Consider the following 13,533-nt stretch of genomic DNA (forward strand, 5'->3'; position numbering starts at 1 on the left):
TAGTGCTTTTACACTCCCCTTCTTCACCTTCATGCCGGTGCCAGAACATTACCTGGTTCATAGAATGCTCTGCCAAGGGCCGAAAGATGGCTCAGTAGGTGAAGCTGCCAACCTCGATGACCTGAGCTGTTTGTTTTTTCGAGACAAGAGTTTCTCCGTGTAGCCCTGGTTGTTTTGGAATTCATTCTGTAGACCAGGCTGGCCTCGAACTCAGGAATCTACCTTCCTCTGCCTCCTGAGTGCTGGGATTAAAGGTGTGGTAGAAGGGGAGAAGCAAGCTCACACACACTCACACACACACCACACACACACACACACACACCACACACACACACACCACACACACACACACACCACACACACACACACCACACACACACACACACACACCACACACACACACACCACACACACACACCACACACACACACCACACACACACTCACACACACACACCACACACACACTCACACACACACACACACACCACACACACACACCACACACACACACCACACACACACTCACACACACACACCACACACACACTCACACACACACCACACACACACACACCACACACACACACACCACACACACACACACACCACACACACACCACACACACACACCACACACACACTCACACACACACACACAAACATCTAAAACACCGATTGAGAACCAGGTGCCATCTGGAGTTTCCCGACCTTTACCTCGTCCCTATTCATTCCCAGGGCCAAAATGATCCTGGCACTCACCCCATCTGGGAGGCTCCTTCCTTTGGTACCCTACTCCTGTCTTGAGAAGGTGTCATGGAGATTCACTCGGCTACCCCGCTCCCCCAGCCCATGTGTTCTTGTCAGGTACTATTTTTACAATGTCTTCATTACCTCCTAATTGGCCAAATCTCTTCTTTTTATTTTTCTTGTTAAAGATAGATTTAAAGGAACAAGTTCAGTAGCTCAGCCATTTTCAGACCATCGTTAATTTTCTGCCTTCTTATTTATTAATGGGGCAAGTTCCTTACTGGTATTTTTTTGTTCCCTGGATATCTATGTAAAAGCCTGCCTTGCTCATGCAGCCCCTGGGACCAGTGCTAACTCACTCTGTCTTTGTGCTGCCCTCAGCGGCTCTGGACTCCTCCCACCTCCCTCAGCCTGTCCCATGTTCCTCTGCTCTTGAAGCCCTTCTTGATCAAGGCTCCTCCATTCACAGCCTGCAAAGACAGCAGTAGAGAACACCTTATATATTCTTGGCCTAGAAGCTTCCTTCCCCAGAACTCTCCTGTCTCCAGTGTGTTTGCAGTCCTAACATTTAGCTGACACGTGTAGTTTCCATCCTTCAAACCTCAGGGAAACTGAGTTCTGGGAAACAGCAATAAGGTCACGTTGCCTAGAAGAGGGATTGTCGGAATGTGAAGCCCATTTTCTCTGGCTCCACCGTTTAGGCATTCCTCCACACCAGCCCACCCCAGTTATTAAGATGTGGTTGTGAGACAGTGTTTTGCTCTGTGCTCCTGTCAGCCTGGTTCTCATGACCCTTCGGCCTTAGTTATTTTTCTCCAAGTGCTAAGAACTACTGGCATGGGCCACTTTGGCTGGCCATGAGGATGACTCTTTAAAGAGAGGGAGAAACCAGGACCCTAAGAAGACAGAAGCACAGTGGGAATAAACATGGCCTGGGGATTAGCAGGAGCAAACTGTTGACTGACCTTCAGTATCTGTATCCCTGTCTCCCATGTCCTGATTCTCCCAAACCATTAGCTAAAGTTCTAATAGTGACATCACAGACATATAAGGACAGTTGCCTTGGCACCCTTTCTGTGCCTCTGAAGGACAAGCCTGGGTACCTGACCTGACTCCCTTTGATGCCTTCCTGATGTGTTCTGAGTTGTTGCATTTGAGTCTGGTTCTGCGGGAGCCTCAGTCCTTCTCTCTAATAGTAAGTGGGCTTGCCGTGCTGTCATTCACAGACCTTAACATGTAGGGATACAGCTAAGTATCAGTTAGCATGGGCTTCTGAACCAACAACTGCCAACTCAGACTCTAGGTCCGGGTCTGATTACTCGTGCACTACACTAAGCCTGGAAGGTGGGGTTTATCAAAGGAACCAGTCTTACCGCTTCAGTTCTGAGGAGACTCTCGACCAGGCCCTATGGAGCTCAGGCACGAGAGGACATGGTTATAGCTGCTTATCCATTGCTGGTGTGATGAGCTCAGTGATGCCCAGCCTGGATACCAGCCTAACACGGAAACAGCCTCAAGGCCCCCCACAGCTGTTAGTGGATGCAGAGCCTCTGACTTCTCACTGGAAATGAAAGCTAATGAGCCTTATCCGGTTTTCAGGAAAAGAGAAGAAAGGGAACTCAGGGCAGAACCATCCTGCCCAATCTGGTTCCCCGGCCTCCTCCTGCAAGCAGGAGCCCTAGTGTAAATAGCAAACTAAGGAGAAGTCCCTTGGGACTGAGCCCTAGGAGCTATGTTTTTACACTAAAAGACCTTGTTTCTTGTCTCTTCCTGGTCATAACCCTGCTTAATAGAGACATTAGGATGAGTGATTGAGGCTGCCTCTTACTGCAGTGAAAGGAGGGGCAGCCTGGGTGACCCTGGGCAGAGGGGACTCGTGGGGTAGTTTTAAGGTATTCCCCTCCCACATTGAGTCTCAGCCCTGTAGGGTTGAAACGTGCTCCCGGAGTGCTCCCTGACTAATGTCTCCTCCAGCCGGTTCCTCGGTTGAGCATCTCCAGCCTCCTCCTGCCTCCCAAACCCCAGGGAATCCAGCAGGATCTGTGGTGGTCACACAAGGGAACAGTACATGTGGCTTAAACAGGATTTCCAAGGGCTTTGGTACTCGAAGATTTTCCTAATTATATGTATTTCCAGTGTAAGGCCAAAAGTAGTGGTGCCTACCTTTAGTCCCAGAATTCAGGAGGCAGATCTCTGTAAATCAGGGGTCAATCTGGTCTACATAATTTTCAGGCCATCTGAGGATACACAGTAAGACTCTCTCACAAACAAACAGGCAAACAAACGACAGATTATAATAATTCAGTGTTCAGATTTCCCAAGGAGTGTTTAATACTGTCTGAAGGTGGGGTATGGTAGTACATGTGATCCCAATGTTTGAGAGGCCAAGGAGCAGGTAAGTCATGGGTTTAAGGCCAGATCCCCCCAGGGGTTGGGGATTTAGCTCAGTGGTAGAGCACTTGCCTAGCAAGCACAAGGCCCTGGGTTCGGTCCCCAGCTCCGAAAAAAAGAAAAAAGAAAAAAGAAAAAAAAAAGGAAAAAAAAAAAGGCCAGACCCCCCCCCCAAAAAAATTAAATTAAATCAAATTCAAATAAAACAAAATTGCTGTGTGCATGGTCGTATTTGATCTTCCAAACAGGCTCAAGACTCTCACCAAGTTTCAGATGAGAAAACTGCAGGTCAGAGAAGTGAGGCCATCTCCCCAAGCTGACCCACTAGGAAGCCATGGAGCTGGACTATGAACCCAGGCAGTCAGATTCAGAACCTGTGTCCATGACTCTGTCACAGCTCACTGCCTCCAGGGTTACAAATTGATCTAGCTTGGAACTGGGAGGAGGGTAGGGGAAGACTGAGGTGTTGAGTCAGGGGGATTGATTTAGAGGTCAGAGAAAACATCTGGGGATAAACAGGCTCATCTCTGGCTAGGGCTGCGGAGGCCGTTGAGCCCCAGGGAGCCTAGCTGAGACAGGCCTCATTTAGTGTGTTTATGACAGGTCTGGCAGAGGGCAGTGCAGGAGAAGCTACCCCTTGTGAAGTGACACCAAACACTCTTAGGCAGGAATATGTATTTTTTTAATTCCTCCAAGCCCTTACCTGGTTCTTTTCTGGAGATGGAAAGTATTTAATAAACAGCTCATAAGATAGAGATACTAAATAAAATTACAGCACCACAGCAGCCTCCAACCAGACTACGCAGGCAGGAAAAGGTGCTGGCCCTGCTGATAGGAGTGGACACAGGCAGGACAAGCTGGACTGGAGACACGGCACTTTCTAAAGCACATGTGAGCAGGCTGTGTAAGTGAGGCCTGCCCTATGTACACACACATGCTGTCACTCTCTCCCTGTACTTCTTTTTTTTTAATTGTTTGTTTTTATTTTATGTACATTGGTATTTTACCTGAATTTATGTCTGTGAGAGGATGTCAGAGCCCGTGGAACTGGAATTACAGACCATTGTAAGATGCCATGTGTGTGCTGGGAATCGAACTCAGATCCTCTGGAAGAGCAGCCAGTGCTCTTAACTGCTGAGCTATTTCTCCAGCCCCATGCCTGTACTTCTTACCAAGGAGTAGGACAGAGGGAGGCCCCCTCGTATCCCTCTCTTTGCCTCCCTTCAGGCCTCTAGTAAGCAGTTCTCAGCCTGTGGGTTGTGATCCTTTGTGGGTGTCAAATGACCCTTTCACATAGCAGAATTTATGTTAGGGTTCATAACAGTAGCAAAATTACAGTTATAAAGTACAACAAAAATAATTTTATGGTTGGGGTCATCATAACAGGATATAAAAGGGTTGTAGCATTAGGAACGTTGAGATCCACTGCCTGCTCCTCCAAATGTGGACCGAGGGGCACCAGTATCAGCTTCTCCAAGGAACTTGTTGGAAATGCAGACTCATTGATCTTGATTTGCATTTACACAAGGTGATAGGAACAAGTGCCCGCTCAAGTCTAACACAGGACTGGCCTCATTATTCTCTAATTTGGTTCTCCACGAAATCAAATCCAAAACCTTAAGAATGTCTTAGGTCCCAGCTACGGGGAGGATTGCTTGCACCCAAGAGTCAGGAGTTGAAGGCCACCTTGGCTCATATCGCAAAACCCTAACGTCAAATTTAAAAATTTATAAAGAAGGCTTTAGAAGGTTCTGCTATCTCTAACTCTTGCCTATGGAGTTAGAATCTTCCATCGCAACTTGTTTGGCCACATTCTCTGCTTCAGGTTCTTGTTAACCCCACATTGGCCATACTTTTGCCTAATGCCTTTGCTTACATTGTTTTATTTGTTTGTTGATTTTCTGGCCTTACTCTCTGTAAGCCCAAGCTGGCCAAAACTCACCACATATGTGCTTAGGCTAGCCTTGACTCATGGCAAGCCTCCTGCTTTAGCTTCTTCAATTACCAGTGTCCATCAATATAAAAGGCTGGCTTTTATATTGTTATGTTTTGCAGTCCTGGACATTGAACCCTGGGCCTTGAATGTGCTGATCAAGTGCTTTCTGGCTGCTATCTCGATCAACTGACTGGCATCCCCAGTCCTTTTACAATTTCATTTTTAAGGTTCCCCTTGTTTTTTTCTACTTTAGTTTTTTGCTTGCATGTATGTCTGTGTGAGGATATCAGATCTTGGGAATTACAGACAGTTGTGAGCTGCCATGTGAGTGCTGGGAATTGAACCTGGGCCCTCTGGAAGTGCAGTCAGTGCTCCTAACCACTGAGCCAACTCCCCAACCCCTATAATTGCATTTTAAGGTCTCACTAAGTTGTGTAGACTGCCCTTGAACTTGCTGTGTGGCTCAGGCTGGCCTTGAACTTGTGATGGTTCCTGCCTTAACCTCCCAAGTGCTGGGATTACAGGTTTCTCTGCTACACTTGGCTCATGTTATTTTCTTCGCTTAGAATGTCCCAGCCTTTTCACCCCTCTATTCTTTCTTTGTTACTCTAGGAAATTCCTATCCAACTCTCAAGATTGGACTTAGGGAGCTGGAGAGATGGCTCAGCAGTTAAGGGCATTGACTGCTCTTCTAGAGGTCCTGAGTTCAAATCCCAGCAACCACATGGTGGCTCGCAACCATCTGTAATGGGATCTGATGCCCTCTTCTGGTATGTCTGAAGACAGCTACAGTGTACTTATATATTAATAAATAAATACATCTTAAAAAAAAAGATTGGACTTAGGTACCGTCTTTCCAGGCTGTGCTCGGTACCTCATCTTCAGATCTTCAATGTGACAGTGGCTTGTGTCTTCCTCACTACACTTAAGCTTTGTGAAGGCAGGAGCTGTTTTTATTGTTCATGCCCTTGTCCTGTGCTTTCAAAGAGCCTGACACCAAGCAGATATATGTTTTAAAGTGTGGTTGAATTTTGAAAAATTGGTTGGAATATACACTCAGCTGGAGTTCCTGGAGGAGACATTTCAGGATGTCCTCCTAAAGTCCTTCCTGGGGTCTTATCCCCAGAGGCGAGGCTGCAGAACAAGCTCCTGCCTTGTGGAGTGGTGAGTGTTGCCCAGGGTGGAACAGCGAGATGGGCTTCCTGGATGGGGAAAGGACTCCCAGTAGAGAGACCACTGTCACCGAAGGCTTGAAGCTCCCTCGTGCAAAGCGCCTTCATGAACAATACCCGTTCCTTTGGCTAGAGGAGGAGTTAAATAAGAAGAAGCCAGCATGGTGGTACAGGACTATAACCCACTACTCAAGATGCTGCTGAGGCAGGAGAATCACAAGCTCAACGCCCATTTAGGTTAGAGAGAGAATTCAGGGCTAGAGAAGTAGGTAACTTAGACCCTGTCTGAAAAATGCAGAAAAAGTAAACAGGGGATCAGAGTTCAGTGGTCCAGTGCTTGACTAGTATGAATGACAGCCTGAATTTAATTCCTAGCACTGAAGAAAGAAATGAAAAGAAAGTAGTCTGGAAGTCCAGACAAAGCTTGATATGAGTGGCATCACCCTAGGTGGTAGATATCAGTGGTGTCACCCTAGGTGGTAGATATGAGTGGGATCACCCTAGGGGATAGTTATCAGTGGTACCCAGTAGCTTGTGCTGATGGGCGCAATGGAAGTTTGGGGGTGGGAGAGCCTTGCCAGGGATTGGTATTTCTCCAAGAGCAGGTTGGGGTCTAGCGTTAGAAAGACAGTGAACATAACCTAACTCCCTTGTGCTGCTGGCTAGCATAGAGGGCAAGCCTGGGAACATTTGCACTTAAGACAAACTATAGGGAGCACAGGGAAGAGTCACTAGGAGGCAGCCATCAATGGATGGTTTTTGGAAAGACAACGGAGGTTGGCCTAGAGGGGGGACATCAGCACCACTCCAAAGGGGCCAGGGTGAGCAGTGGCCTGTGATTGGTGAGAGGTAATCCCCAGTAGGCAGCTGGAGAGAGCGGAACTTGATGATGAGGTGGGAGGAAGTAAAAGTGGAGGTGTGGATAGCTGATGACCAAGGTCAAGGAAAAGCAGACGAGGGCTACTTCAATCACTAAATCCCTACTCCGCACTGACTGACACCATGAGAGGTGCTTTCTTTATCCTTTATCCTGATGCAGGCGTTATCCCTATCTTACGGCTGACGGAGCAGACTCAGAGGCTGTTCTTCAACTCTATACACAGAGACTACTATGAAGAAGATGAAGACACAGTCCTTTTCCTGGAGGATCTCAGAGGAAGATCCTCCAGGCAAGCCATTTATTTCAGAGAGAAGCCTAGATGAGAGGACATAGGAACCCAAGGTACCATGAGACCACAACGAGCTTCTCCAAAGACACAGAAGCAATAAGTACTGGGGCCAGGATTCAAGTGTGGTCAGGAGGCTCAGTCATAGTCAGAGTTCTGGGGAAGGGCAGTGGCCCTAGCTGCTGGCAGGTGCTTTTAAGAACAAGAAAAGAGGGGTTGGGGATTTAGCTCAGTGGTAGAGCGCTTGCCTAGCAAGCGCAAGGCCCTGGGTTCGGTCCCCAGCTCCGAAAAAAAGAAAAAAGAAAAAAAAAAAAAGAACAAGAAAAGAACACTGAGAATTGGGATATGGTATGACAACTTAGTACCACAGAGCTAGAGACGATGAATGGTGGTACTGTCAAGTTCAATGGGCCATGAAGACCCAGCCCTGGACAGAACTGATTCTATAGCTTAGAGGTACCAGTAAATGCCAGTAAGTGGTTTGAACTACGGCATGTGTGGAAGAGCCATTGGAGATGGGAAAAACCAGGTTGCCCTTTAGGGATGGATTGAGAACAGAGTATCAAATACCACATTGGGACTGAGAGGAGAGGTCATATTGAAAATGGCAGTGGGTATGTCATAATGAAATCACATGACCCTTGTACTGATATCAGAACGTGACTACTTTCTAGAATCTATCACCCTGAGTGTGTATGTCTGTGGTTATGTGTGCTTGGGCAGATATATGTGTTTGTGGATGTCAAGGCTAGGAGTCAACGCTGGGTGCCTTCCTCTACTGCATCTTCACAATATTTTTTGAGACAGAGACTCTCACAGAACCTGGAGCTCAGCAGTTTGACTGGATCAGCTCACCAGCAAACCCCAGGAACTCCCCCGCCTTCTCAGCTCTAGGATTATCATACACCGCCAACCCTGGCTGTTTAAGTGGGTGCTGGCGATTGGAACATAAGTCCTCATGCTTACACAGGGAGCATTTTATTGACCGAGCCATTTCTCCAGCTCTGTCGTCTTCATTTTATTTCAGTTTAGTCTAGTAGATATTGGCAGGACAGTATTCCTTTCGGAAAGTGTCTCTCCTTTACTCCAAACTTTGCTCCCTCCCCCCCCCCATAGAATGCCAGATCTGAAAGGTGTTTGGGACCCCAACCTCTTCTGGGGGGTCCTCTGCTTCTGACTAGCTCAGACATAGGATAGGTGGGGAAGGGCTGTGTGCATCATGAGTTTTTCCTAGGTCAGTGGGGAAAGAGGGGGAGATCAGAGGACTCACAAAGAGGAGGCTAGGGCAGAGAAAACACGGAGAATGGGGCAGCTCAGGGAACAGCCTCCCTGGGCTAGTGGCTCCATTTGGTTTCCCATTTAAAGGGGGAGGCTTAGCTAGGCAAGGAGAAAAAGGCTAATAAGAAAAATATTAAATTGCAGTGTGTGTGTCCCCAGGGACTTCCTGTTGCCATGACTGACCTCCTGGAGAGCGCCATCCGTCCCCAAGCGTGGCAGCTTTATAGGTACTTGTAGGCCTGCAAAGAACACCAATTTGCTGCTACAGTTTGTTTTGATAACTGAAACTTTCAATAAATCTATATTAAAATCAAAGAGAAAATTAACTGGGCCCCGGTGAAGGGCCCAGAGATAAGGGAGCACATTACCACCCTGGCCTCCACTGCCTCACATCCATCTCTTAGTTCAGATTCGGGTCACCAGGGGGATGAATGGTACAGGCTTATGGCGAACAAGCAGGGGGGAAGAGGGAATGGCCAGGTTCAGGCCCCACCGATGATCTGGTAGAAGACAGCCGGCGGGGAAGAGAAAGAGGTAGGGGGTTGTGGTCCGAGTGGCACGAGGAGTTGGAGAATGCGGTGGAGACAAGAAACGTAACAACAGCCTCCATTTACTGAGCTCTTCAATGCCATGCACCAAGCATCTTGGATTTAATTCTTCTTCTTTTTTTCGGAGCTGGGGACCGAACCCAGGGCCTTGGGCAAGCGCTCTACTGCTGAGCTAAATCCCCAACCCCTTGGATTTAATTCTAACAGTGGGTATTAGTGCTAGCTCCACCCTGGAGATGCAAATGTACAAACCCGGGGAGTTATTTGATTTGTCTAAGGTCATAGCTGCAGTCAGGGCTCAAACCCTGGCTTTCTAGGAACCCACCGTCCTTATGACTGTACCGTGCCATGCTGTGCAGATTATAGGGCCTAGTTGGTGGCAGCAGCTATTCCACCCTCTGGATAGAGGGATTGCACATCTAGCCTGGGTTCTCCTAGCTCTGCAGAATTGGGGGCTGCCGTGCACCGTCACTGGGGTCAGCATTCTCTGCCCTTTTAATGCTTGTCTCTTGTGTGACTTTTCCCAGGGAGTCTATTCTGTTTGCCCTAGATACGGAAGGTAATGGCACACCAAAGAAACAATTCCATCCAAGGCTTGCTTGATGTACCAATGAACATACTGGGGTTATTATACACAAGGACGTGAATGAGGAGTTAACGTAGAAGAATAGGGAAGACTTAGACAGCTGCCTCACCCACCACCCCACCCCAGTTCGGAAAAGCTATGTCACTTGAGCACCCCTTGGGCAACTTAGGGGCTATCACACAATCACACGGGACTCTATTCAGCAATTACTTACCCCTCTCACATAGCCCTGGGGAGGGGCAGGCCCTGGAGAGCCCTCCTTCATCTTTCCAAGTGCTTGTAACAAGCCCAATCTCATGAGTGCCTTGGGTAGGTGATCCCAGCAGCTCTGACTGTTATAATCATAGCCCCCTACAGGCAACAGCCACATAAGGTCCCAGCTTTGGTGGCCACTTTGCTGTTCTTTTCCTTGGTGGCTGCCTTGTCCTTGGGATCTTGTTTCCATTGGTCTTAGTCCATTAGCCTGGAAGCCAGGAGACTGTCCAGGATATACCTGACACAGCTCATCTGCCATCCGATGTAAACCTCAGGGCCACTTGTTAGTCAACAGTCCACATGCCGTTCTTGTCCCCTCATCTGGCTATTCTGCCTTCCTTTGGGAGTGAAGGTTAGGTTTTGACTGTGCTCTCTGTGTTGGGGTTGCCGTGAGCCCAAGTGATCAGATCAGAGTCTTCAACACAGTTTTTAGTCTCAGATGTGCCACTGCCCTCCATGGTGTGAGATCTGGCACTCCATTAGCTACTGGAATGATGGGAACTACCTTTTTCCTTTTCCCTGTTTCTCTCTCTCTCTCTCAATCTCCTCTTCCTTCTCTTCTTCCTCCTCCTCTTCCTCTGCCTCTTCTCCATTTTGATTTTTCGAGATAGGGTCTCTCTGTGTAGTCCTGGCTGTCCTGGAACTTGCCCTATAGACCAGTCTGGTGTGGAAACTTAGAGATCATCCTGCCTCTGCCTCCCTGGTGCTGGGATTAAAGACATTCACCACCACACCCAGCTTTTTCTCTCTGTTTCTAATGTGGTCATTCTATATGTCCTATCTGGAATAGGACCTGCTAAGAGAAACTGTTTTACTACCCTAGCCAACTTGGTAATACACTGCCTTGTATATACACACCCTCCTTTCCTGCCTCACTTCTTTCTTCCCTGGGCTTAGGCTTCCCAGTTAAGTCTAAGTATATAAGCTTAGTCACTAGATCTGCTCTGTTTTCTAGGGCCCAGTTGCTACCTTCTCCTCCTCCTCCTCCTTCTCCTCCTCTTCTTCCTCCTCTTCCTCTTCCTCCTCCTCCTCTTCCTCTTCCTCCTCCTCCCCCTCTTCCTTCTTCTTCTGTGGGTGTTTTGCCTGCATGGATGTCTGTTCACCACTCATATGCAGTGCCTGAGGAAGCCTGAAGAGTGCATTAAATCTCCTGAAACCAGAGTTATAGATGGTCATGAGCTGCCTTATGGGGGCTGAGAATTAAATCCAGATCCTCTAGGATAGTCCTAGAATCCAGATTCTTAAACTGTGAGTTATGAGTCCAAATGTGGGTAGCATAATAGATTTCTGGGAGTGGGGGGGATACATAAAATGACAACAGTAAAAAAGTTGGGACTAAACTGCAGCCTTGGCTTTAAAGACACAGTGTACAACTTTGCACTGTGCTTACTGACATGGTCTCTGCTTCAGTTCCTGCCTCCAGGTTCCTGCCTCCAGGTTCCTGCCTTGAGCCTGTGTGCTTTCAGTTCTCTTCACGATGAACTATGATTGAGATGTGTAAAACAAAAAAGTCCTTTCCTCCCCAAGCTCCTTTTGGTACTGGTGTTTTATCACAGCAATCAGTAACTAGAATGACATATTTTTGCTATCACCAAACACCAACACATGCTGCCTGAAACATCTCAGCTCACATTCAAGACTACTGTATGCTATGAGCTGTAGTGTTTTAATTGCATATATAAAGTATGGTGCTCTTATAGAAACATAACACTTTAATTATGGGAAACAATCAGCTGGGCAGTGGTGGCATACACTTTTAATCCCAGCATTGGGGAGGCAGAGGCAGAGGCAGAGGCAGGGGCAGGGGCAGGGGCAGGGGCAGGGGCAGGGGCAGGGGCAGGGGCAGGGGCAGGGGCAGGGGCAGGGGCAGGGGCAGGGGCAGGGGCAGGGGCAGGGGCAGGGGCAGGGGCAGGGGCAGGGGCAGGGGCAGGGGCAGGGGCAGGGGCAGGGGCAGGGGCAGGGGCAGGGGCAGGGGCAGGGGCAGGTGGATCTGTGCGAGTTTGAGGCCAGCCTGGTCTACAGAGTGAGTCTTTCAGGACAGCCAGGGCCACACAAGGAAACCCTGTCTCAAAAAACTTTGTGTACTATTTTCCAGCATTCTTCCCTATCGTGGAAATGTTAAAGTAGCTCATCTTTGGATTGTATTGTGTTAGAATGTTTGATTTTAAAAATTGTTGTTTGAGTGGCTGACGTGAGTTTTATATGGATAATTTAAAAACAGAATCATTAAATTTTCAGTGATCTCTGAAATGGTGCTAGACATATGTCCTGGTTGTTTTTTGGTCCACTTGAAACGAACAAGCATCATCCTCAATTGAGGAATTGCAGTTGAGAAGATTCCTCTGTGAGGTGGCCTGTGGGAAAATCTTCTGGCATTTTCTTGGATAAAGGTTGGCGTGAGCAGTGCCACCTTGGGCAGGTGGTCCTAGGGTAATAAGAAAATGGCTGAGCAGGCCACTGGAAGCAGGTCAGGAAGCAGTACTCTTTCACGGTCTCTGCTTCAGTTCCTGCCTCCAGGGCCTTGAGGGTCTGCCTTAACTGGCTTCAGTGATGGACTGTGATAAGTATAAGTGAAATAAACTGTTTCCTCTCCGAGTTGCCTTTTTAGTCATGGTGTTCTAGCACAGCGATTGAAACGTGAAGGAAGATACCGTCTTATGGCTTCTCAGTTGTCTTACTTTTTATATTATTTTTTTTCATTGTCCATCCCTTCCATTTCCTTTCCAATAGAAAAGCTTCTTGAGGATGCAGCTTTTGTCTGTCTTGCCATGTAACCATCAGCAACAGACAGTGCCCGATTCTGAATTATAAACACATATTGACTAATGGGCCGTCCTAGGTCAATGTTTGTGTAAGGATAAGAGGAAGGAGCCCTAGTTTCAGTCCCAAGAATTGGGGAGAGGCAATCGTGCCTCTCCTTTTCTCAGTTGGGGATGAGTGATGTCTTTCTTTGCTCCAGTTTATTCCTTCATTTGTCAGAAACATGATTGCATAGCTGCTCTACGCCTGACGCCATACTGGGTGTAAGCCATGCAGCATGAACAATATGGAAATAATACCTAGCTTAAACAAGTTTCAATTCCTTGGGAGAGAGATGACAAGGGGACAAGACAATTGTAAAGCACTGTGATCAGTTCTGGAGGTTTACAGTAGAACCGTCTAACCCATTATGTGCATGAGATTAAAGGAGGCATTCTCTGATATGGGGATTACAGGCATTTCCAGCCGCAGGAACCATTCTATTAAGACCTCAGAGGTGGCAGGGTCCAGAACTGATATTAGCTGCCTTAAGGGAAAATAGCAGGTGGCAGACAGAGGAGCTTGGTAACTGAAGATGGCTCCTAAGGTGGATCTGACTGAGAGGCTGTCAAAATCACCAGTGGCTTAGGACTGATGCTTTCCATTTCGTAATGAATTCCCAGAGAAGCACAGCTAAGATGGAGACACTCACC

The 13,533-nt window shown here is 47.8% G+C and overlaps 1 long non-coding RNA gene across 2 annotated transcripts; it reads left to right on the forward strand.

The window, feature by feature from the left end:
• Positions 1-1,796: 1,796 nt before the first annotated feature.
• Positions 1,797-9,395, forward strand: LOC134486975 (uncharacterized). 2 transcript variants are annotated; one of them, XR_010066597.1, is made up of 3 exons: positions 1,810-1,944; positions 5,689-5,846; positions 7,288-9,395. It is a non-coding gene; the product is annotated as an uncharacterized LOC134486975 (long non-coding RNA). The 2 variants fall into 2 exon arrangements; XR_010066596.1 differs by lacking the exon at positions 7,288-9,395 and having other exon boundaries at positions 1,797-1,944; positions 5,689-5,909.
• The last annotated feature ends 4,138 nt before the right edge of the window (positions 9,396-13,533 follow it).

Source organism: Rattus norvegicus, chromosome 5 (genome assembly GCF_036323735.1).
Source record: "Rattus norvegicus strain BN/NHsdMcwi chromosome 5, GRCr8, whole genome shotgun sequence".
Classification (NCBI taxonomy): Eukaryota; Metazoa; Chordata; class Mammalia; order Rodentia; family Muridae; genus Rattus; species Rattus norvegicus.